The following is a 23,544-nucleotide window of genomic DNA, read 5'->3' as shown; positions in this document are numbered from 1 at the left end:
ATCCAGGTTTCATGGGACTTGAAGTTTACAAACCTGGAGGAAAAGGTTCTGAAAAAAAATGAGTCCCCCCAAACTAATGTAAAGTTAAATATGAAAGTAAATACATAGAAATAGCATGCCATTTTTATGAGTTACCTATTGGATACACCTCTGTTATATCTTTTGTTTAGATTTTTTACTATATCACCTTTGATTACATCATCTTATGAAATGCTTTTCTATTTTCTTTTCTTTCTTTATCTCTTTCTTTCTTTGATGGGACTGGGGTTTGAACTCAGGGCTTCCCTCTTACAAAACAGGTGCTCTAGCACTTGAGCCATATCTCCAGTTCATTTTATGCTGGGTTATTTTTGGAGAACTATTTGCCCAGGCTGGCCTCAAACAATGATCCTCCCAATCTCAATCTCCCAAGTAGCTAGGCTTATAGGTGTGAGGCATTGGCACCCGGCTATAATACCATTTCCAATACAGAGGGCAGAAAGAGAATTTAATTATACTTCTAGAATAATTGTTTGATGTGTGTTTTTAAAATCCATGTTTTTGTATCAATAAGTTAACATGCAACTTCACACACATATATTCACTGCTTATGATATAAACACAAGAATTTTGTGCTTTATTATCCTGACAGATAAGTACTAATAAAGACCAAATCTTCCACTTAGAATTTCATATATCTAATGCCTCGAAGAACTTCCCACGGTCTAGCTTCTACCACATTTATCTCAGCTCTTCTTTTCCACTGTCCAAAACTTCCAAGGCCAGGTGAAATCAGCTACATTCACACTGCGGTGCAAACCTATGACCTGCACCTTCATAATGCAACACCAGGTGTGCCGAGCACCTCCACTGAGATAGCAGTAACATTACCCATACACAGAAGTGGCTAAGCCAAGCTAAACGCATCCCCAATCAACTTCCTTGGAGAAAATCGCCAAAGTGACCATACTCCAAAACCATCCCTCAAAAGGGAATGTGATGGGATGGAAGTCAGTGTAGGAAAAATGAGTGCTCCTAAATAACTATGTATTTTTAGGGCCATAACCATGAACAGAGCTAAAACCTATCCCAAATCTTGAAGGGACTCAGGCAGGTTAGGAGGTCCTGAACATTAAGTATCATTAGTTCAATGGTAAGTCTGTGTCTCTCCCCTATTTTAAACAAACAAACAACAAATCCTCATTGTTCACTGGTTTCCTGTAGCTCTTTTGATAAAGTTGAAATCTTTTTCCATGGCTAACACCAAGTCTTCCCTTACCCTACAGGGTGCTCCCCTGACTTAAATACCATCCAACTCTGTGACCTCTGTTTCCCAAATGCATATAGTCCTCTCTGTCTCCTGAATTCCTGTTCCTTCTGCCTGGAGTATTTCTCTGTTCCTGATCAGGTTGAATCATATTCTTCTGAAGACACTACAACCTCACCCCCATCTCAAGTGGCTTCATCCACCTCACCACTGTGTTTCTGCCCTCACAGCACCTATCACAGTGTGTAATTATTTTGCTCATCTGTTTCAGTTGCATGATCTGTGTCTCTCATTGGAATTTAAGCTCCATGATGGCAGGTCCCTGTCTTGCTCTCCATCATATCCTGCTTAAAACACTGTCTGGAACATGGTAACATTCAGTAAGTATTTACAAGATAAATCACTTGTGGTGTCAGAAGATACAGGCATTGAAAAAAACATAAAGCAGGAAAATCAAGTTGTTTCTCATAACCTTTGCTATACCCAATCACCTTGGCCAAGGAGCTAGCCAGAAATTCATTTATTTAACAAATATTTTGAGCCTCTTGTGTATTATTAAGTGCTAGTAGACATGAAAAACTCAGAGCATAGTTCTTACTAGATTGCAAGCAATCAGAAATAGGTCATCATCCAGTTACAATCTAGTTAGAGAAAGAAAGAAGCATGCTGATGAAAACAAAATGCAAGCTGTCTTCTGAGGGACTTCATGATGCATTTCAAATCACTAGGACAGCAGTGAGACCTGGAGATGTCACAGAAGACCCCTTGGAGAAGAAGTCTCAGAGATGGAGCTGCAGGAGTAGTAAATGCAGAATTTGGCAAAGAACATAAGAATCAGAGTGAACCAAAATGCAGAGGTGGGTGATTAGAATGGACTGGGGGGGTCTACACACAAAGGAATGAGGGGCACACCAAACACAGCAGCGGCACCAGCTTTTACAAGACAGACAGACAGACAGACAGACACACACACACACACACAATGGCTCGGTGGGTGCTGCAGTGTACTATCTGGTCTTCCTTCACAAGGAAGCCCTTACTCTTCTTTTTCAATCATATTGACTGAAACAAGATGTCTGACCCAGTCTCTCTTCCTCTCCTCAGTGTGGTCCTTATCCAGGTGGGTGAAGGAAGACTATAAAATTCTATAGCCTTGTCCCAAATTGGGGCAACTCTGCAGAGTCACCCCCAGCTCCCACCGGGGCTGGCTGAGGCCCTGTCAAATCCAAGTTCACATTGCAGTCCCACTTCTTCCTCTGCCCAATCACCACCCTTCCTGCCTTCCCACCAGGGCTACTCCAGGCTTCCCCAGAAGTCCAAAGAGTGATCCGTAATTTACCAATCTCGTTATTCAAACACTTGATTTCCTTCTAAACTAATGCATGAAATATGTTTAAATTAACAATTTCATTCTGTTTTTGACAAAATTATTTGCCTGTGAGTGTGTCTTACTTGAGATAGCATTAAATTCATCACAAAAGAAAAAGGGGGAATATAAGAAGGAAAAAGTCAAGCTTGAAATTTCTACTCTTGCCATTGGTCTGTGACTGAAATGCCCTGGTTCCCAGTACCTGTACCAGGACACAAGGCAAAGTTCCTTTACTACCCCTAGCAATGGACAATTGACAAGTCACAATAGAAAAACTCCCTCAACCCTTACGAGGTCCTTTCTCTTCTATAAAATCCCCAGTCTGTAAGTGGCAGTGGGCTCTAGCTGTCTTGCCGCAGTCCCCCACTGCAGGTTTCTGCTCCTAAACTTGTGCTGATGGTGAACCATGTCTTTGTCTATCTCTATGCTTTTCAGTCTAACAACCCTCTTCACCAAAAAAAATTCAGGTAGGTCATGATAGGGCAAGTCTGTAATCCCAACTACACAGAAGACACAGAATTCATAAATAGGAGGACCTTGGTTGGAGGTGAGCCCCAGGCAAAAACACCAGACCCTATGCAAAAAAATAACTAAGGGCAAAAAAGGGTTGGGACTGTGGCTTAAGTGACATAGTGCTTGCTCAGCAAGCACAAAGTAAGTTCAAATCCCAGTACTGCCAAAAAAAAAAAAATTCCTAAGCCCCATAACAATACTTCTTTGAAAAGATACCAGAAAAAAAAATTACAAAATTAGTTCCCAAGTATCTTTGTATAAAATTAAAGCAAAGTATACTAAATTTGTATTTATATAATCTGGCCATCAGATTTGGCTGTAGAATCCAAGGGGTTATAAAATTACACAATGCAGTCTACTCTACCCATCAATTGTCATTTCAAAGCTTACTAAAGTGATTCCTCTATGTTATCACACATTGTTTGCACATTTAAATGGGTCACACTTGAGATTAATACGGTTGATATGTGCTATTGATAAAAGCTTCCATTAAGGCGACAAGGAGTAATTAAAAAAACATATAACATAGTCAATGTTCAGATTATCCTATCTTCTCCAAGACTCATAAATATGTTTAGATTGCAAACCACATATTAGGTGGCTTTGCTCTGGCAAAAATCTTTATAGCGATCAATTAACATACTTAGGACATGAATTGATGACTCATCTACAGGGGGAGCTCCAGAGGGAGGGGGACGGGGAACCAGGAGACTGTGGGATGGATCTCTTGTTGACCATTGCCTTGGGCGAGTTCTCACCAGACCCTCTTTATTCAGAGGCAGAATAACCTAGCGGTTCTGGGCATGAACTTGGCAGCCGAGCTAACTGAATTTAAGTCCTGGCATGTCCACTTCCTGCCTCTATGACCATAGGCAAGTAAATGAAGTCCTAGTCCCTTCTTCCTCCTCTGCAAAAAGAAGTGGATGATGATGGTCCTGGTCACCCAAGGTGGAAGTGAGAATTAAATGAGTTACTGAGCACAAAACTCTTAGAACTGGGCCTGGAATATAAAAGCAATGGCTATCCTTGAAACACAAATTTAGCTTTAAATGTTTTGCCATTTGCAGAGTGGCTCTCTGTGTGTGTCACTTCCCAGACAGGACAGCCTCCCAGCATGGCTCCTGGCAATGTCAGCTGGGACACGCAGGTAGCCTTGCAGTGGAGTGAGGTATACCAAGGGCCAGTCATCAGGTGCTGGCTTAGCTCAGCAGACAACTCAGCAATTTATATCTTACGGTAATGAACATTCCAGACTACCATTTCTCGGGGCACAAAAGAATAAATACATTGAATAGGTCTCCAGAGGAGAATAACAAAGACAGCCAGATAAAATATTAAAACTATTTTTTTCAATGCACTGTGGAACCCTCAGGAAAGGAAGGAAGGCTCAGCAGCTGAAAAAGGAGCAACTTCTTAACATGAGCTAACATCAAATCTACCTTCTGCCTGGCAGCATCTGCCCAACTTCAGTAACTTGGAGTCTTTACAGGGCACAGGAGACCAAATGAAAGACCTGTGGGCAGAGAGGCCAACAGAATGGGGCATGTAGCCTGAGCCCCAAAGGGCTAACACTGTCTGCAAGGCTGAGTCAAGGCTCACTAGCCCATCAAAGGTGTAGCATTGAAGGGGACACCAAACAGATCCAGAACTCAAAGAACAGTTTTAATACAATTTTTTTAAAAAAATCAGAATGAATGTAAACAGTCCATAATGCACATAAATTGTAAACAAAGATAGCTAGTGCTGCTTATTTGATTTGCATTCCAGGCAAAGACAGTAAAATTATGGGTCAATGTCACTAATAAAAATAGACATCTCTCTACAAGGGAGAAAAACCATATTATCTTCTCAAAAATACAAATGTATCATTTAACAAGACAATAATTTTTATGATAAAATCTTTTGACAAAAAGAAAGGAACACTCATATCCTGATAAGAGATATATACAAAACACCTATACCAAAGCACAGCAATTAATGATAAAATGTTAAAAGAATTCCCTTTAACACCAAGAGCAAGAAGTGGTAGAACAGCTGCATACCAAGTGTGAGGCACTGAGTTCAACTCTCAGTACTTCCAAAAAATAAATAAATAAAAAGCAAGGCAACTTACAAACATAGCTTCTCTTATTTAAAACTATACAGGACCTCTGGTTAATAATACAGTACAACAAAAAGAAATCAAATGTGCAAAGATAGGAAAGAAAATAAAATTTTTGTGTAGATAAATATTTAGATTAATAACTGTTCATATGAAATTGCCAGGATTAAAGTTAATATGAATTAATTAATACCATTTATTGGAATACTTACATCTTAGTGGCTTAATGAAAGAAAAAAACTGTTTCTCAGCAGGTAAATTCAATTTAATGGGGAACAGGTATGGGAGGGGCCCTACTCCACACAGTCACTTAGGACCCCAGCTGATATAGATGCCACCTCATTCAGCGTGAGATTTCCACAGCCCTTTGTCACGAACAACCAGCAGTGCACAGGGAGAGGGAAAGGAGGGGCTGTAGAGGTTCTTGTGAGCCAGAACGCAATGGGGTAGCAATGATAACTGCTCATATTCCATCTGTCAGAAGTCAGTCACATGGCCACAGCTAATTGAAAGGGAGACTGAGAAGAAAGCTGTATGGGTAGGGAGAAAGGCAAACAGTTTTAATGAAAAGCAAGGTAGTTTCTGCCACACAGTAAATAAAAATTATATAACCACACTCAACAGCAGTTTAAAAAATCTGCTTCTTAAAATACCCATGACAATGTCAAAAAAACCAAGTATATCACATCTGAGAATTAACATGATAAAAAACGTGTAAATGCTTTTGAAAATATTTCCAACCTTTTTGGAAGAATTTGATAAGCACAAACAGGAAATAAAGCAATATCATTAATATGTTATTTCTTCCCGTATTAATCTGCAGCTTGAATGTAATCTGATCAAAACTGCATTATGCTTTTGGATCAGAACTGCTTAGGATTCCTGACAAACTGATTCCAGAATGTATATGGAAAAATGAAAGACTAAGAAGAGCTAAAACATCTCTAGGAGAGAGTAAAGTAAAGCACTTTCTTAACCCTTCCCTGGACTAATAAAATTGTGATAACTAAATTAAAAAGCCAGAAACAGCACCCACTGATCAGAAAACTTGGTTCATGGCAGAGTGAAGTAGATGGATACTGAGGAACTGTGGGAGCAGGAAAACTATGCAACAAATGGTAATAGGTTAAAAAGTTTAGTTGGAGCCGGGTGCCAGTGGCTCACACCTGTAATCCTAGCTTTTGGGGAGGCTGAGGTCGGGAGGATTGAGATTTGAGGTCAGCCCTGGCAAATAGTTCTCAAGACCCCAACTCCAAAATAACCAGAGCAAAATGGACTGGAGATGTGGCTCAAGCAGTAGAGTGCCTGCTTTGTGACTGCCTGCTTTGCAAGTGCAATCAAGCCTTGGGTTCAAATCCTGATTCCACAAAAAAAAATCATCAGCTCCAATTAGATTAAAAGTTAGCTTTAACCTTTAAAGGTCAGATTTAAAATTTGGGGGAAGACAGTCTACAACATCCTGGGGGTAGAGCAAGATACAGTAAATGCTTAAACTCCTTTAAAGTGAAGAACTATCTATCTAGGCTCTAAAATAAGACACAGGCTAAAAGAAGATACTTGCTACATTTATACGAGATAAAAGGTTAGTATCTGAATATGTAAATGATTCCTGTAAATCAATATGAAAAAGACAAACAACCCAATAGGAAAATGGATGAAACACATGAACAGGAATTTCATAGAAGAGAAAATATGAATGTGAAATATTTCCTACTTCATTAATAATCAGGGAAACACAAGTTAAAAATCACAATAAGATACTAACTCACACCTATCAGATCACCAACAAATTTAAATGTTGAACAGGAAGTACTCTAACATAGTGTTATTGAGAGTTCAAGTTGATATCACCACTTTGGAAAACCGCGGGCATGACCAAGTAAAACTGAGTACGTGCCTGGGTAAGAGCCTGGGGTAGAGACCTAAGCCCCAACTTACCAGCAATAAGAACAGCTATGAGTGACAAAAGAGAATGCGACAGAATCTGCCCGCATCGGTAACCCACACCAATGCTGCATATCTTCAAATAGTGAAAGAGGAGCATCAGGGCGGTTAAATGAATGACGTAGACGTCAGATTGCAATCTCAGCCCAGTGACGTATTAACTGTGAGCTCTGGGCAAGCTCCTAACCTCACTGTGTCTCAGTTTCAGCTTCTATAAATGGGGACGATAGATTGAACATTTGATGAGTGCCATCGTGATTACAACCCCAATGAAAATGTCACTGGAGCTGAAGACCAAAGTAAAAGAGGTGAAGCTACCCAGTCTGGAACAGCCCCCATCAGAACACTTAGGGGTCACTTGTCATTGGGTTTATCTGTCCCTTAGGACTAGTAAGGGACAGCAGTACTGTCCCAGGTGAAGGCTCTGCTGAGTATATCTTTATTTCTTAGCTAGAAAATGGCATGTTCCTCCAATTTCACACAAGTTAGAAAAACCCACACATCCACGTCCAGCTTCCAAGCATAAATAGAGACAATGAAATCGCTACTATTTTGAAGCTAATTACCAGTAAAACACTTTCAGATTCACATTTCCTGTGAAATAAAATCCTGCCGTTGAAATAAAGGTCTCTGGCAGCAACACCTTTGTTCTAAGCAGGGATTTTTTTTCCTTATAGTACAGAACATACTGTACCCTACTCAGAAAATGACTGATTTAATTTTAAAGGGGAGACAATTAAAGCATATAACTGTTAAAGAACATTTAAAAATATCCATGCCATATCACTGAGAGATATAGATGTTGGTGAGCACTTTCATATGAAAGTTTTATGGTGAATACATATAATAAAATATGGGGAAATAGTTTAGTGTCTAGAATTGAACATGATAAACCAAATATCTGACCACAAACAATCTATATTTGGCCTATGGGTTTTAAGAGACTTTTATATCATTAAATATTAGCTTCTTTGGTTGAATGTTCCTCATAAATATTTTAAGTGAGTCAATATTTTCAACTTTACTAGGTCATTTTTCCATACTGGGATTTGACCTCAGGGATTCACACTAACTAGACATGCTTGAGCCACACCTCCAACCTTTTTTGCTCGGTTATTTTGGAGAGAGGGTCCAAGCCTGCTTGGATTGTAATCCTCCTATTTTATGCTTCCTGAAGTAGCTAGGATGACAGGCATGTATCACCATGTCTAGCTTTTTCTGTTGAGATGAGGTCTCAAGAACTTTTTACCCTGCCTGGCCTGGAACCATGATCCTTCAGATTTCAGCCTCCTGAGTTGCTAGGATTACAGGTGTGAGCCACCAGTACCAAGTGCCCAGGTCAACTCCAATAGTTTTTCTACATGTATATGATTGGTTCTTTTCAAAAAGGGAAATTACTTTGAGATAAAAAGGAATATAAAGGGAAATTATTTAGAGCTATTTGTTTTGTTTTGATTTAATGCAACAGAATTCTAGTTTATTACTGTTGTGATTCAGACTCATACTTGGTATAATCCAAATAGTTAAAAATTACTAAATTGAATATATTGAGCTTATAGTTCAAGTTTTAAATATTGTTTGGCCTATAAAATTGCATGAACTTTTGAATTCTTCCAAAGAATTTAGAGTGAAGAAATAGATGCATTGTCTTTCTTCTTCCCTTCACAGTAAAAAATAGGGGAAAATATTACTCACTCACCACCTGCATTTCCTCATCTCTAATCTTCTTTTATTGTAGACACCCACTATGCAATATGTAATCCATAAAAAGGCCAGCTGGGCACAAGTGGCTCATGCCTGTAATCCTAGCTACTTGTGAGGCTGAGATTGGGAGGATCAAGAATAGAAGTTCGAGGCTAGCCTGGGGAAAACAGTTAGACCCCCCATCTCAACCAAAAACTGCGCTAAGTGGTATGTGTCTGTCATCCTACCAACTGTAGTAAGCTTAAAATAGGATGATCGTGGTCCAGTCTGTAATCCAAGCACTTAGAAGGCTGAGGCAGGAAAGTTGTAAGTTCAAGGCCAACCTGGGTTACATAGTAAGTTCAAACCAACCTGAGCTACATAGTGAGACCCTGTATCAAAACAAATGAATGAAAAAAAACAAAACAATAACAAAAGATATAAAAAGGTATACAGAATAAAACAAATGTCATATAACACCTGCACGATTCATTACCAATGTATTATTTATAGCACAACCAAAAGTACCCATGAATGCTTCCTGGTTATACCGTTCTTCCTCAATTTTATGAGGTGTGCCTCCTCAAATCATATAACACGCCACTGTGAATATTTAAACATTATGTAAATGATGCCATAGATTATTACTTCTTTGGCAACTTGGTTTATTCACTCAGCATTATGTGTGGGACTCATCCACACACATCCGTGTAGATGGGTTATGTTCATTGTCACTGCTGCATAGCATTTCACTGTAGGAGCACGTGTGACTTCCATTCTCTCAATCTCTGACGGTTTCTATTGGATTTCTTTGCCTGTCTGCTATTCTATTGTGACTTCACTCACTTTTCTCTGCTCAGCAATACAAATAACCGTCTTTCCTATAAGTATCTGGTCATTTGAGTTTTTCTTCCAAAACTTGTTCTAGAACTGGAGATAGGGCTCAAGCGGTAGAGCACCAGCAAGTATAAAGCCCTGAGTTCAAACCCTGGGGCTCACAAAAAATGTTCATTTTACTATTTCTCTGTTTTTCCTTTTGCATTTTTCCTTCCTTTTTTCTTTTTTTAAAAAAAATTATTAAGATTATCAAATTTATCAAGCCTTTTCTTTACAGTTTAATAAATTCTTCCTTACCCCCAGGTTACAAAGATGTCTTCATAGATTTTCATCTCTCGTAATTTTGCTGCCAACAATGGGTTTTTATAGACAGCGGGAAGCAGGGATCCAATTTCATTTTGTTTTTCCCTAGAGGGTGCTGAATTGTCCCAGTTCAGATTGAATACTGTATCTTTCACCCACTGGTCTGCAACCCACTCAAGGCACAAATCAGCTTCCCATATGTACGGTGCGCTCCCCCTCCTGCCTTCTGGAAAGGCGCTTTCAGTTCTGTTTTTGTTGAAGTGAACTCCTTAACACTTGTTGCTGGAAGACTCAGTGACTAGTAATCTTTCTTAGAAACATATGCAAATATTTGCCTTTTCTTCTATGGCATTGAAGTGGATGTATAATTTCATGTTCCTCAGAATTTGGAAGGTCTTGCTTTGTCTTTTGATGTCTAGGACCACAGCGTAGGGATGACTGCACAAAAAGTTAACTCTCCCTCGGACTTGGTTCTTTATACATATCTTACCCCCAAAACTCTATATTTTTCCCTCTTTTAAGTTCTGCAATTTGAATATAAGTATCCTAGATTCAGATTTATTTATCTAGCATGGTGTTCTGTGTATCTTTTCAAATTTAGGATTTGGTTTTTTTTTTTGTTTGTTTTTTTTTGGTGGGACTGGGGTTTGAACTCAGGACTTTCTGCTTGCGAAGCTAGTGCACTACTGCTTGATCCACACTTCCAGTCCATTTTGCCCTGGTTGTTTTGGAGATGGTGTCTCACGAACTGTTTCCCTGGGCTGGCCTTGAACTATGATCCTCCTGATCTCTGCCTCCCAAGTAGCTAGGATTATAGGCGTGAGCCACGGGTGCCCAGCTAAAAATTTTTAAACAATTATATTAATATAATCTCTCTACCAAGCTCTTCTTCTCCCTTCTTTTTAACATCTGTTAGCTAGTCATTGAAGCTTCGTATTTATCCCGTATGTCCTACATTTCTTTATTTTTATATTTCTCACGCCCTTGACTCTCTGTGACACATTCCGTATGGCTTCATCAGGCATACTTTACCTTCCATTCATTTCCACTCACCTGCACCCACTCTGTTGCTTAAACATTTCCATTTTGATGACCTCCTTGTGCACTGCTTACAATGTCCGTATCCGTTATCATTTCCAAAGCAGCGTGCTCTTTCACCCTCTCCCAAATGTCCAGTTCTTAAAGCAGGGACCCGGCTCCTTTTATCTCTTTGAACATTTTAAACACATATTTTAAAGTCTCTGAAAGACCACACTGTTCAGCTTTAAAGTGCCTGTCCCCTGCAGGTGAGTCTCCTCTGTGCCTTGGGATTTTTCTTCTGAGATCCTCCTCATCACCAGTGACTCCTGTGGCATCTGTGTTGTGTCTTTCTAGCCCAGTGCCCAGGGCCCTTGGAGCAATGGCAGTTCCTTTAAGAGGTCAGTGGTGGAGTTCTGGGACAGTTTATTGGCTGCTGGTTCCCCCACTACACATGGGGAATTATAGACTTGACTCTGACTCCAAATGGGTTGCCTAACCCCAATTACTGAGGTATGTCTCCTGTCTAGGAGCTGAATAGATGGTTTATGGCAGCCTAAACTCTAAATTCATGCTCAACTTACTTACCCTTGGGAAATGCAATCACTTCTGTGGGACAAATAGTAATAGCTTCATGTGTCAACTTCCATTCATTATTTTATCTGAGCTCCTTCGTCACTTCTGACAACCAAAGAGCCTTCCACAGAGTTCTGCAAGATATTTGGTAAAATTTGTATTTTAGCCACCGTTTTCATGTGTCTAGATGGAGGCATTTCTCACTCCAGTTCATGCAACCATTCATAAATGAGAATTCTCCTTTCCTCCTTCCTTCTTCCTTCCCTCCCTCCCTCCTTCCTTCCTCCCTTGCTCTTCCTTCTCCTTCTCCCTTCATCCCTCCCTCCCTCCCTTCCTCCCTCCCTTCCTCCCTCCATCCCTCCCTCCATCCCTCCCTCCATCCCTCCCTCCATCTTTCCCACCCTCCCCCTCTTCTCTTCTATCACCAATCTCCACCTTTTCACTTTTGTCCCAACTCATAGCCTTTCCTTCTCATTTGTTTGTGCTAGCTTCTCCCTCTCATCACATCACAAATGACCATGGGCTTAAAGCTTCAGCCTTGGCTTTCCTCATTTTCCACATGCTCACTCTTCAAATCATTCAATTTCTTAATATAGTAATATGACAATGAGCAGCAAATCCAGGCCAGATATATCTCCTGAGCTCTAATCCCATGCCTTCACCTCCTACTGCTTATAGGTGCCTAAATCTTCATAGGCACTGTATTCCCAACATATCCAAAACAAATAAATTATTGGTCATGTAACTATCTTTACTTTTAGATTTCCCCATTCTTTAAAAGGCATTCCATTTATCTGTCCAGTCACTGAGGCCAGAGACCTGGCTTGCAAATTAACCCTTTCTCTCAGTGGTCACATCCAATCAACAGTACACCTCTACACATTCTACCCATTTGACCTTCACACCATCTTTTCTCCATCCCACTAGAATTGTCTGGGGCCTGCCTTCCATTCCTCTCCTCTGGACAGCCAGAACAGTGACTCAAAAACACCTGTGATATTCCATGACTTTAGTGGGCTATTTTCACCCTAACAGGGGCTGGTTTTCTCTCAGAATCCTCCATTTTAGCTTTCCAGTATATCCTAAACTGGATAACTGCTCATAACTCATAACTCATAACTGCTACCTAAAGAGAATATGGGAAGAAATGTCACTAGTGGTATTTACAAAACTAAAATAAACATCAAAATATTTGGGCGATACTGAGTCAAGAAAAAGAGCACGTACTCTCTTACAAGACAGAAAAGAGGTTACTTCCTCTTCCTCCATCACTTTCTGGGGGAGGTTCAAGATCCAGGGCCATTATTAACCAGGGCACTGGGCAACCAGCCTTTTCTCCAGATATGTTTTGAAGCAAACTGAGACTCATTTACCCCTCTTCTAGCCAACAGAGCCCAGGGCACCACCCAAAGTACACTCAGAAAGCCCCTAGAAAGTAACAGAACAAGACGTAAGGAGGACACTACAAAGTGGACTGGCCTTCCTATTGATCTCTCATTACCTCATTAGAATAGAATTCCAGCTGTTTACTCAACAAAGCTTACTGGAGGTCTGCCCAAGATAACCTTTCATGAGTAGGTCCTATCTACAGAATAAAGTCTGTCTGGTGTAGCGTTGTAGTCTTACTTAATTGGCTGAATTTTCCTTTATAATCTTATCTCTCATATTTCTAAATATTAACAGCAAAGGCCTCTGTATCCAGAAGAGCTTCAGCCTTGTGCTCTGGCCTGGAAGAATCCAAACAGAACACATGGGTGTAATGAAGGTTATTAAAAGTTAGGGAAGGGAATTTTCCTAAAAGGGTATGGTGGGACCAGGTGGAAACAGGAAGCAGAGAGTCTTTCTCTTTTCATGTGCTTTTAAAACTTAGGCTAACCTATGGGAAAGGAAGAACCTAGTGATTCCTGACCACCAGGAGGGAGGGAAAGAAGGAAAGGAAGAAAGGAAGGAAGGGAGAAAGGAGGGAGGGAGGGAAGGAGGGAGAGCACGGGAGGTCCCTGGCCCAGGGTGTGAATAACCCACACAGAGAGAAAAGAAGTCTCAGAGAAAAGAGAATCTGAAATACAGTATCAAGTTCTAGACGTTTTAAGAGTCCTGAACTTTCCCTAAATCTAGCCTGCCTCACAGACATTGGCAACTCCAACTACAAAGTAGTATTTTGTTTCAAAAGCATTCTCTGCATCTTCCCACTTTCTTGTCTAGGCTTCCCTTATTTCTTCTGTCTAGAAGACCCTCTTCTTTAAGCTCACTGAGATCTCCCCCATTATCAAAGATCCATCTTTTGAGATCCAAACCTTCCCAAAGTCTCTAAAATCCCTAATTTGGACTTAATCTCTTCCTCCTTGGCCTCCTGAAACACTGTCTTTTAACTTCTACTTTAATAGTTATCACTGTCATTCTTAAATTGCCAGGGACAATTTTGCTTCTCCCACTACACTGTGAATGACTTTTTATTAGCTGACACATGCCATAGTGCCTTCTTTATCAAAGATATGCAAAAAACAGTGTTGAGTTCATGGAAGATGAGGTGAAAATGATGAAGAGAGCTTCTCAATTTCACTACTCCACTTTATCTTGAAAACAATAGCCTAGTTTTGACACTAAACCAAGCAGCAGGCTGAAAAGAAACTAAACTTGAACTTTCTTTGCAGTTTTGAAGAGGAAATCCATAGGCAACACCTCTCCTGACAAAGGAAAAGGGGAAGGGTGAGCCTTAAGGTCATAGAACAAAAGGAAATCCCATTTTCTAGTCTCCACAAGCCAGTGGAGTTGCTAGTCTTCTCTGCTGCACTGTGCAATAAAACAGGTCACAGGGGAGTCCAGCAGATGCACAATAGTGGGAAATGCAGAGTGAAACAATTATAAGCACACGGAGTCCTTCTCAGAACTCTCTTCTTTCCTTATTCCAATTGAACCATAGAAAACTGGTGTCAGTTGAAAAGTCATTCAAACATCTTCCATGGCAATTTCCAGGTGAACCAGTTTTCTATGTGAAGGTTGACACTCATTTACCTAGTCAGCCCCGGCCTTAGCATACCATGGAGAAATTGTCCCCCTGATTGGTCTCAGGAGCACTGATTCCATGATGGTTTTGAAAAGCACAAAAGTTGTATTTCCATTCCTTTTTCACCAAATTCAAAGGCAAAGTTGATCTTCAACAAATATTAATCAAGGTTTTGCTATATTCTAAGTACTGAGCTAAGAACTAGAGGCAAAGTGACGAGAAAAAAGCAGGTGTGACCCCTGACCTCACGGAGCTTACTTCTCCTTGAGAAAGACAGACATCAGTAAGATAACTTCATAGTTAAACATAAATTTTACTGCTCTCAAAGGAAGTCTTGTGGAAAAGACATGAGGCTCTGCAACAAACCCATCAGGAGAGTCCGAAAACACTAAGATCTGGAGCTTGAGTCTTGGTTATGTAGGGGATAAGGAGAGAGAATGTTCTAGTACAGGAAACAGCCATGCTGCCTGAGAAATGGCAGTTAGGGACACTGCAGAAAAAACAGCTTTAAAAGCCAATCATCGTGTGTAACTAACATCAGTTACGTCTCTCTGCGTGTGGTTTGGTGGCCAAGGTTCTGGGATTCTACATAGCACCTGAGTTCATAAAAGTTAATTATTTAGCTTAAGTAATTAAAGCTTAAATGTAAAGACTGTTTAAGAATTTGAGTGACAAAAGTCTTAAGATGAGGAAGGGCAAAAGAAGTTGGGAATAGTTGATAGGTCCTAAAATTTTTGGATTCAGCTTCTTATCCCATAACCCATTCCTCCTTCCCTACCGTCCTCCTCAAGTCCAGAGCCATGGCTTCAGGTCTAATCTTCCTTTAGTCTGCACTTTGAAATGATGGGCAGTCATACACAAAATGCCCCCGAAAAAGATTCCATTATCAGCTTTTCTGAGCTCTCTGTCACTGGACTTGTGGACTGAGCAAATAGAACATTCTGATCCATTTTGCTTGAGGCTCTTAGGACAGAAATCAGTATTATGGAGGGGAAAAAAAAAGTTCAAATAGAGAGCATTGGTGAGTTTTGCACATCTGAAAATTCGTTTCTTAAAGTTTCCAAAGTTTGTTTCAGTGATTCAGAATGACTTTGGAAACCGTTATTTAATTCAATGTTTTCCAGCATGTTCTAATGTCTGCCTGGGCAGGGGTAATACATTAATCTTTCATAATCCTGACATGCAGGATTGGCACAGCATTCATTAATTCACCTTTCATTTAAATTGGGCTTCCTTTTAGCTGCACTGCTTCCAACATCCTAGACAAACCATATCTGTGTTTTTAGCATAGTATGAGATGGGGTCAACCTCTACTTCTGGAGCAGGGCTTAATAAATAAAACTAATAGCTGAGATTGATTACTCATTTAGACAGCAAACTACAAAACCTAAGATGGATTGTGTAATTTGCAGCTCCATGACATGCATTAAATTCCCAGCCCTAAGATAAATAATTCATGTAAATAAGTAAGAGAAGACACCCGAGAATAAAGCCTGCGTTTATCCTTTTACAGCAGGTGAAATAAATGGCAAATTTCATTAACTCTTGGCTTACGATGTCCTACAAATGCATCTTAACTAATTGCTGCTTAATTGAGGCTGGGGTATACACTAAGGAAATTCTGTTATCTATTATTTAACTTGAGATCTTTTTAATTAAGTAAATATCTAGCCTCCTCAAAAAGTGATCTCTATGTCCTCTCTAAAATCAACCTACTATGTTGTGATTTAGGGAATGACTGTCCCTCAGGTAACTGAGGGAGGGGAAAGAGACAAAAAGGTAGGCGTACCAAATTCTTTCTTTGGTGCCTACTGAGTTGAACCCAGTGGGTAAAATATGGGGCAAGTGTTGAATTTTATTTATGCTTTGTATATACTTAAATTCACATGCTTTTAAGTGACATAACCAGAGTGTCCCCTTCCGCCAGGTTTTTTAACTTATAAAATGGAGGTAAAAATGTCTACTTCTTCATTCAGGAGCTTCGTGGTTTGATTAGATTTGATGAAGCCAAGGGAATGCTGGGTTTTCCTGAGGAAGATGTAAAAATGAGAGGATGTTTTCACTGAAGCACTGCACCCATCAGCCCTGCTGTTAGGACATTTCTGAGCTATGGAGAACAGGCCATGTGACGAGGTGGCATAGCTCTCTGGTCCCAGGGATGCGACGGTAAGCCCTTCCAGATCCTCAGCTGCTCAGGGGTGCTTGCGTCCTGGTGCTGAGTGCTCGGCACTCAGCTCTAGTCAGTTAGGTCCTCCCTGAGTGTCTATCAGGCAGCAGGCCAGGTTTTTCTAGATTATTCCAAAGATGAAGAGATTCCCTGCTTTTCAAGATTCATGAGTTTGCAACATAAATTGTAAGCAGTTGACTTGAAGGTTTTTAATCTTTAGAAGACTATTATTATTATTATCTCCATTTTACACACAAGAAAGCGGAGGCATAGAGAAGTGAGTTTAGTGATTTTTTTCCAGGGCAACAAAAATAGTGAAGGACACAAATGAAACTCAGCCTCCAGCCTTCACCTATCTCCCTACCTGATGCTCATGGAGGCACAGAGACTTGACCCTAGGGCTGTCTTTTGTGTTCAATTTTGTCCTTCTCACAGGAAAAGAAGTGAACTAATCTTAACAGGTATAATAGTTTGAATCTTAGAACTTGGAGGAGGTGTTGGAAAAGAGGTAGTTGTGAATGTAAATTCTCCTGGGTAGCCATGTTTACTTTGGCAACAGTTACACAGCAAGGAGCCCTCAGTCCATATGGAATCAAATCTGTCTTTGACAGTTTTCTGTGGAGATTAGAATTGAGTGAAGATGTAACATTTAGAGTTCATTCAGACTAAAACACAGGCTGTACCGGGGGAGTTTGGTGGAGTTGACAGGTGTCTTTGAGCCCCTTTTAGCAGGTTGCAGCCACAACAATCTAGGGCTTCACCCTTTCCCCTTCCCCCACCAAATCTGAAACCAGCACCTCCAATGTCAAGTCCTACACTTGGGGCCTTTTATCTAGACTCCATCCCAAACTGTTGGCCTTTCTACACTGCTGACATCGCTGGCCCCAAGCCTGGAATATATGAGGCAAAAAGAAAACCCAGGCAACTGTGTCATTCTTGGGGTTTCAAAGTCCCCCAGAGAGTTTGGCTTGACTTCTTCTCTCCACCTTCCAGACTCTATGTTTATTTTATATTTCTCATCCAGACTTCTACGCTGTGCTTAGTCAAAGACATAAAGAAAAGGATGGCTATCCCTTTTTTCTGGAAGCAGAAGTCCCCTTGTCTTTTTATTATTATTATTATTATTATTATTATTATTATTGCGGTAAAATACACGTAACACAAAACCTGTTATGCTAACCATTTTTCTTCTTCTATTTATTTAATTTCTTGGTGAGACTGGAGTTTGAACTCAGGGCTTCATACTTGCAAAGCAGGCACTCTACTGCTTGAGCCACACTTCTAGTTCATTTTTCTCTGGTTACTTTTTGGAGATGGGATCTCTCAAACTATTTACTCAGGCTGGCCTCAAATGGAGATCCTCCCAGTCTCAGCCTCCCAAGTAGCTAGGATTACAGGCATGAGCCACCAGTGCCCACCTTATGTTAACCATTTTAAGTGTGTAGTTCCATGGCATTAAGTACTTCCACAATTCTGTGCAACCATCACCACCATCCATCTCCAGATTTCTTCCATTGCCCCAAACAGAATCTCTATACCCATTAAACACTAATTCCCTTTCCTTCCTTCCTTCCTTCTGTTCCTGGTAAAATCTAGCCTATTGCTATTCTATGAATTTCCCTATTCTAGCTATTTCATGTAAGAGGAATCATGCAGTTATTTGTTCATTTGTGATTGGCTTATTTTACTTTACATAAGGCTTATCCATGTTGCAGTATATGTTACAACTTCTTTCTTTTTCATAGCTGAATAATATTCCCTTAAATAGATATACAAGATCACATTCTGTTTATTCATTCTTCTGCAGATAAACTCTTGGGTTGTTTCCTAGTTTGTCTTTTGATGAGGTAATGTTGAGAGTTATGGTGAGGGGGAGACTGGGCACGTGTGAAAATCTTATCTTGGTTTACCCTTATTCTTTTTCTCAGTACTATCAAAGGGTTCAGAACAAAGAGTTTGACTCTTATGATGAAAGTTCTGGCATCCTGAAACAATCTTTCAGTCCATTTTCCTTTAGGGAACTTAAGTGAAGTTATTTTATAATTTATGTGGTTGGTAGTCTGCTGCTTACTTACTTTATTTAATAACCTTCAGCGTGATGAAACTTCGGTTACCTACTAGGAATCTGCTTAATTCTATAAATCGCAACAGGACTGTTTCTAGCAATACACGACACATCAGATACCACAACAGCATTCTCTTCAGTCACACATATCATATGGATTTATTCACAATATAATCTGACACTTTGTAAGTGCCAGAAAGAAAGAAAAATAAATAATGCTGTGAGTCAGTGCACATCCCTGCTCCTGGAGGCCTCGTCAGTCCCCGTCAGCATAGCCCTGCTCAGATTGCCCCGTGCTGTCAGAGCCTCAGAGAACCAGGCAGCCAAAGCCAGAGGGAAATCACAGAGGGAAACCCTCATGCATGGGTGTTTGTGAACACTTCTCCACCTCTTTGGATTTTGTAAGAAGACACAGTGAAGGAACCACATCCTATAATCAAGGGACCCCAATAAAAATCTTGCTCAAAGCGGACCTGAGGGACTGAGACCAGTGTACTCACCGACAGGAACCCTCACACTGCAAGGGTGAGTACACCTGACACACACCCCACATCCCTGGATGGCAGAGTTCATGTCCACCAAACTCCTTTTTTTTTTGGCGGGATGGAGGGAGTTGAACGCCAGGCTTAACACTAGTAAAGCAGGTGCTCTACCACTTGAACCACACCTCCAGTCCATTTTGCTCTGGTTGTTTTGGAGATGGGGGTTCCTCAAACTATTTGCTTGGGCTAGTTTCAAACCATGATCCCCCTAATCTCAGCCTCTCAAGTAGTTAGGATTACAAGTGTGTGGCACCGTTGCCTGGCTCAACCCAACTTCCTTGGTGACCCTCACACTTCAACTCACAAATGAGCAATCAACAAACAATACCGGACCTTTTGTGATTACTCCTGATGTTATGGTTTGGGTCTTAAATGTCCCCTAAAAGCCCATATGCTAAAGGCCTGGTTCCCAGGCTAGCAATATTGGGAGCTGGTAGAGGTCTTTAGGAGGTGGGACGTAGTGGGAAGAGGTCAGGTCATTAGGGGGTGTGCTTGAAGGGGATATTGTGACCCCAACCCCTTCTCTCTCTTCCTCCCTCCCACCCTTGTTCCTCTCTCTTCTCTCTCCTTCCCTCTGTTTCTTGGACCCTGGCCACCAAGATGTGAGCTGTGTTGCCATACCATGCATTTTCCACAATTATGCTCTTCTCTGCCTCGGACCCAAAAGGAATGAAGCCAATTAACCACAGCCTGAACCCGTGAGTCAAAATAAATCTTTTGTCCTTTTAAGTTGCCTTTCTCGGGTATTTTGTCACAACAGAAAGCTGACTAGCAAACGTGATAAAATAATCCCAGTTCTTTCCCTAAATTTACAATTTGTAATCTTGCTGCCATCAGAGCTTTTAATTCAAGATATTAAATATTTTAGGATAGGAGATGGTTTTGCTTTATTCTGTTTTCCTAAACAACCTGCAATATCATGATGGACTTTGAGATTTTGAATACTGGGTCTAGTTTCCTCTGTGTCAATTCTGTTCATGAGAAACATCAGACATGGTACTGTGGGAGATTCAAACACCAGGAGAAGTCAACTCCTCATTTATGCTGGGCTCTAGACACTAAACTGGTGAAGCAGGTGCTTGGTTCTATTCCAAACATTTATACGATGGTGAATATATCAACTGTAATTACATGGAAGTCAAGATTGGAAGATAGAGTGGGCAAGCACTGGGTACAGAAACAGAGGAGAAACTCAAGCCTACAGTTGGAAGTGGTAATCAAGGTTGAGGCTGTCCACAGGGCCATAGGACCCCACTATAAATCCTGGGTCTGGGAGTAATGAAGGTGGGTTGGAGTTTTAACCAGTGTTCCCACAGGTTACACCTCAGTTAAGGGCCTCAAAATCCATGGCAAGAGTCCTGAGGGTTCTCAGCATGCAAGCTACTCAGAAACCATGAATGTGAAACCCATGAACAGGGCGAGAATATCACCCAGTTTCTCTGGGTCAATTGCAAGGCCTGTTCTCCTAGGCTTATTATTGACAGCACCTCTTTATGCTCTCCAAATTCTCCATATATGGTTTGAGTTTCATTTTCGAATTGATTTAAAATTGGAATATAAAGCTATTTAAGAGGTGGCAGCAAGTTTACAAATGTGACCTAGACTGCCACCCAGAAGGCTCAAATCCCCCTCACTGTAGGTAAGACAATACTGAACTCCCTGAATTGGCAGGCGAAACTCCACCTGTTTTCTGGGCAAGTTAAGTACTGTCACAGAGAGGAACTAGATGATTTCATACATCTTTTCAGTTTCTCAACTGGAAAACTATTGTTGTATAAGAGTAACAATAAATGGTAAATTAAAGCAAAACAACTCCTATATTTGTGAATAGCTGAAAGAAATTCTTGGATCCTCCTGACTGTGTCCGCTCTGTGGAAGGCTGGCACCAGGCTCTATGCCTGGGTCTCTGAGATAAGCTTTGCATGACCTTCTGTTACCTGGAGCTCCTGTACTGTGTGTTATTATAATCCTGCATGAGAGAAATATTTCCACCATTACAGAAGGGGCAAAGGACCCTTTAACTAATACAGCCATGCAGCAGCTCCAGAAGGTCATCAGCTGTGTGCAGTTAGGTTCTGAGAAATGGTTAGCCTACAATATATAACTAATGCTGACAAAATAACACTAGAATGCCTTTCATTTCCAATGTAAGCCTACAGGGATGGAAGGGAACATATTCTAGCAGAATAACCTTGTTTTCATCAGGAGTCTAGCTGCAAGTATAGAAACCCACTGATACTAGCTTAAAGGAAATTTTAGTGTAAGGTTGGAACAGAGAGGGATCTCACATGCCAATAGTGGAAAATGCCTGGGCACCAAGTGAGATGCCACCACTGCAATAAGAAAGCCACCATTGCTTTTCTCTGACTCTCTACTAATCTACTTCATTGGTTTACATTTCTCTGTAAGTTGGCATTCTCTGATGGTTTATTTGTACACAGAGCCCCCAAATGTCTTTCCTAGTGTTGTTTTTCTTACTTCCTAGTTCAAATGCTCTGTGCTCAGGATTTCAGTTCAAAATTCCTAAGAAGAAATAAACCTGACTGGCCCATAAGACAGGCATGATGCATCAATACCTAGACCAGGGAACATGTGTCTACAAATGTGGTCTTCTGGTGAATGACAAGATTCTCCCAGGAACCTACAAAGAGATACAAATGGCCACGTGCATGTTTACTCAATGTCTTGGTACCAAGAATCCCCATTTCCCCAAACACATCTGGAAGTAAGTCAGGCATATGGCCACACAGGAACAAGCTCTAAGTAGTCATGGCATTTTAGCATACGCAACTGTGCCTCCGAAAACCTCTGCGTGGAACTGGATTAGAGTATCTAATTCTTGTCATGATCAGGGGTTGTCCTTGATCCAGGCAGCCAGTTGGACTCAGAGTGAGGAGGCTGGTGCTTTTTGTACTCCACCCTGTCTTCTGTCTTGTGGGAGCTCACAGAAGAGGTCACCTCCCATCTCTAAGCTTTCCTATCCTAACTTCACATGCCCCAAAGCTGGAATGAAGGAAGGGGTCCCTAATAAAGCGATTTGAGATGTAACTATTTCCTTAGCAGCTCATCCAAGTCCTGACGTTCAGACATCCTTGATTTCTAAGCAACAAGAAAATCTCCTGGAAGTTTAAAGGAACACAAGACAAAAACTATATCAAAGGTATGTTTAAGTTTTTATAAATTTCCATAATATTTTTAACCTAAATAACTCACACCTTAATGACTCATAATCTTCATGACTCCCTTAAAGCTCATTTGCCTTGGTGATCTGTTTTATTATCATCATTATTTTTTTACCTAACTTGAGTAGTCTAACTGGCATTTTTGCATTAAAACAGAAATTGATGTTCTTCTTTAAAAAATAATTTCATGTTCAATGAGAGAAAAAGGAAAAGCTTTCTAGATTTAAAATTTTCCCCCATTATGAATTTGCATTTTAGTATAACAATTTGATTAGAAAAATAAATGACTGTCTAAAAGACAGTGACTTGGGTGTGGTTCAAACCTAGGTGACTGCTCTTTAAAGAATTTAACTATTTGAGTTTTCACATTATCATTTTATCTGCTTTAAAGTTTAAGTCCAAAGTTGAAAAACACCATCTTTTTTTTGTGTGTGTGGAACTGAGGATTGAACTCAGAGCCTTGTACTTGTTAGGCAGGTGCTCTACCACTTGAGCCACTCTACCAGCCCACACCATTGATTTAAAGTATTATAAAAGTAGAAATAATATCTTTAAATAGGGAGAAGGATATAATAATTCAATAATTTATAAATTGATAATTTTGATACAATTTCATTTTTAATCTAATTAAATCAATATTTATTGATTTAATAAATAAAACATCATAGGAATTAGAAAGATGAAAACTTATAGCTTCTCTGTCCCCTAAACATCCATGACTGTATATCTAGGCTAAAGTGACAAGTGAAAATAAATATAAGACAGTGTAGATGCAGTAAATATGTGAGGGGAGGTATAAAGTACTTTGAGAATCTGGCAAGATATTAATTGTAGTGGAAGAGATATGTGGGGAGGTATAATTTAAGCTAAATTCTGCATTTGGAGTATGTAATCTCATTGCTCCATATTCTCAATTCAAAATTTCAGAATCACCACTTACTTTAAGTATAATTTTTACTTCAGAAAAACAGAAATTTTCAACCCACGGGGCAGAT

At 40.3% G+C, this 23,544-nt stretch overlaps 1 long non-coding RNA gene across 1 annotated transcript in view; it reads right to left on the bottom strand.

Annotated features, from left to right (window-relative positions):
* Positions 1-4,769: 4,769 nt before the first annotated feature.
* The window catches only part of LOC141411435 (uncharacterized), a 34,707-nt gene continuing 15,932 nt past the window's right edge, over positions 4,770-23,544 (bottom strand). Inside the window, exons 2-3 of the long non-coding RNA XR_012436166.1 lie at positions 11,602-11,723; positions 4,770-5,759 (exon numbers count right to left, since the gene is read on the bottom strand). This is a non-coding gene — a long non-coding RNA (uncharacterized lncRNA). The remainder of the gene's footprint in view (positions 5,760-11,601; positions 11,724-23,544) is intronic.

The sequence above is a fragment of the Castor canadensis genome, chromosome 10 (genome assembly GCF_047511655.1).
Source record: "Castor canadensis chromosome 10, mCasCan1.hap1v2, whole genome shotgun sequence".
NCBI classification, from domain to species: Eukaryota; Metazoa; Chordata; class Mammalia; order Rodentia; family Castoridae; genus Castor; species Castor canadensis.
The sequence above is the reverse complement of the archived record's forward strand: the minus strand, read 5'-3'. Positions and strand labels throughout refer to the sequence as shown.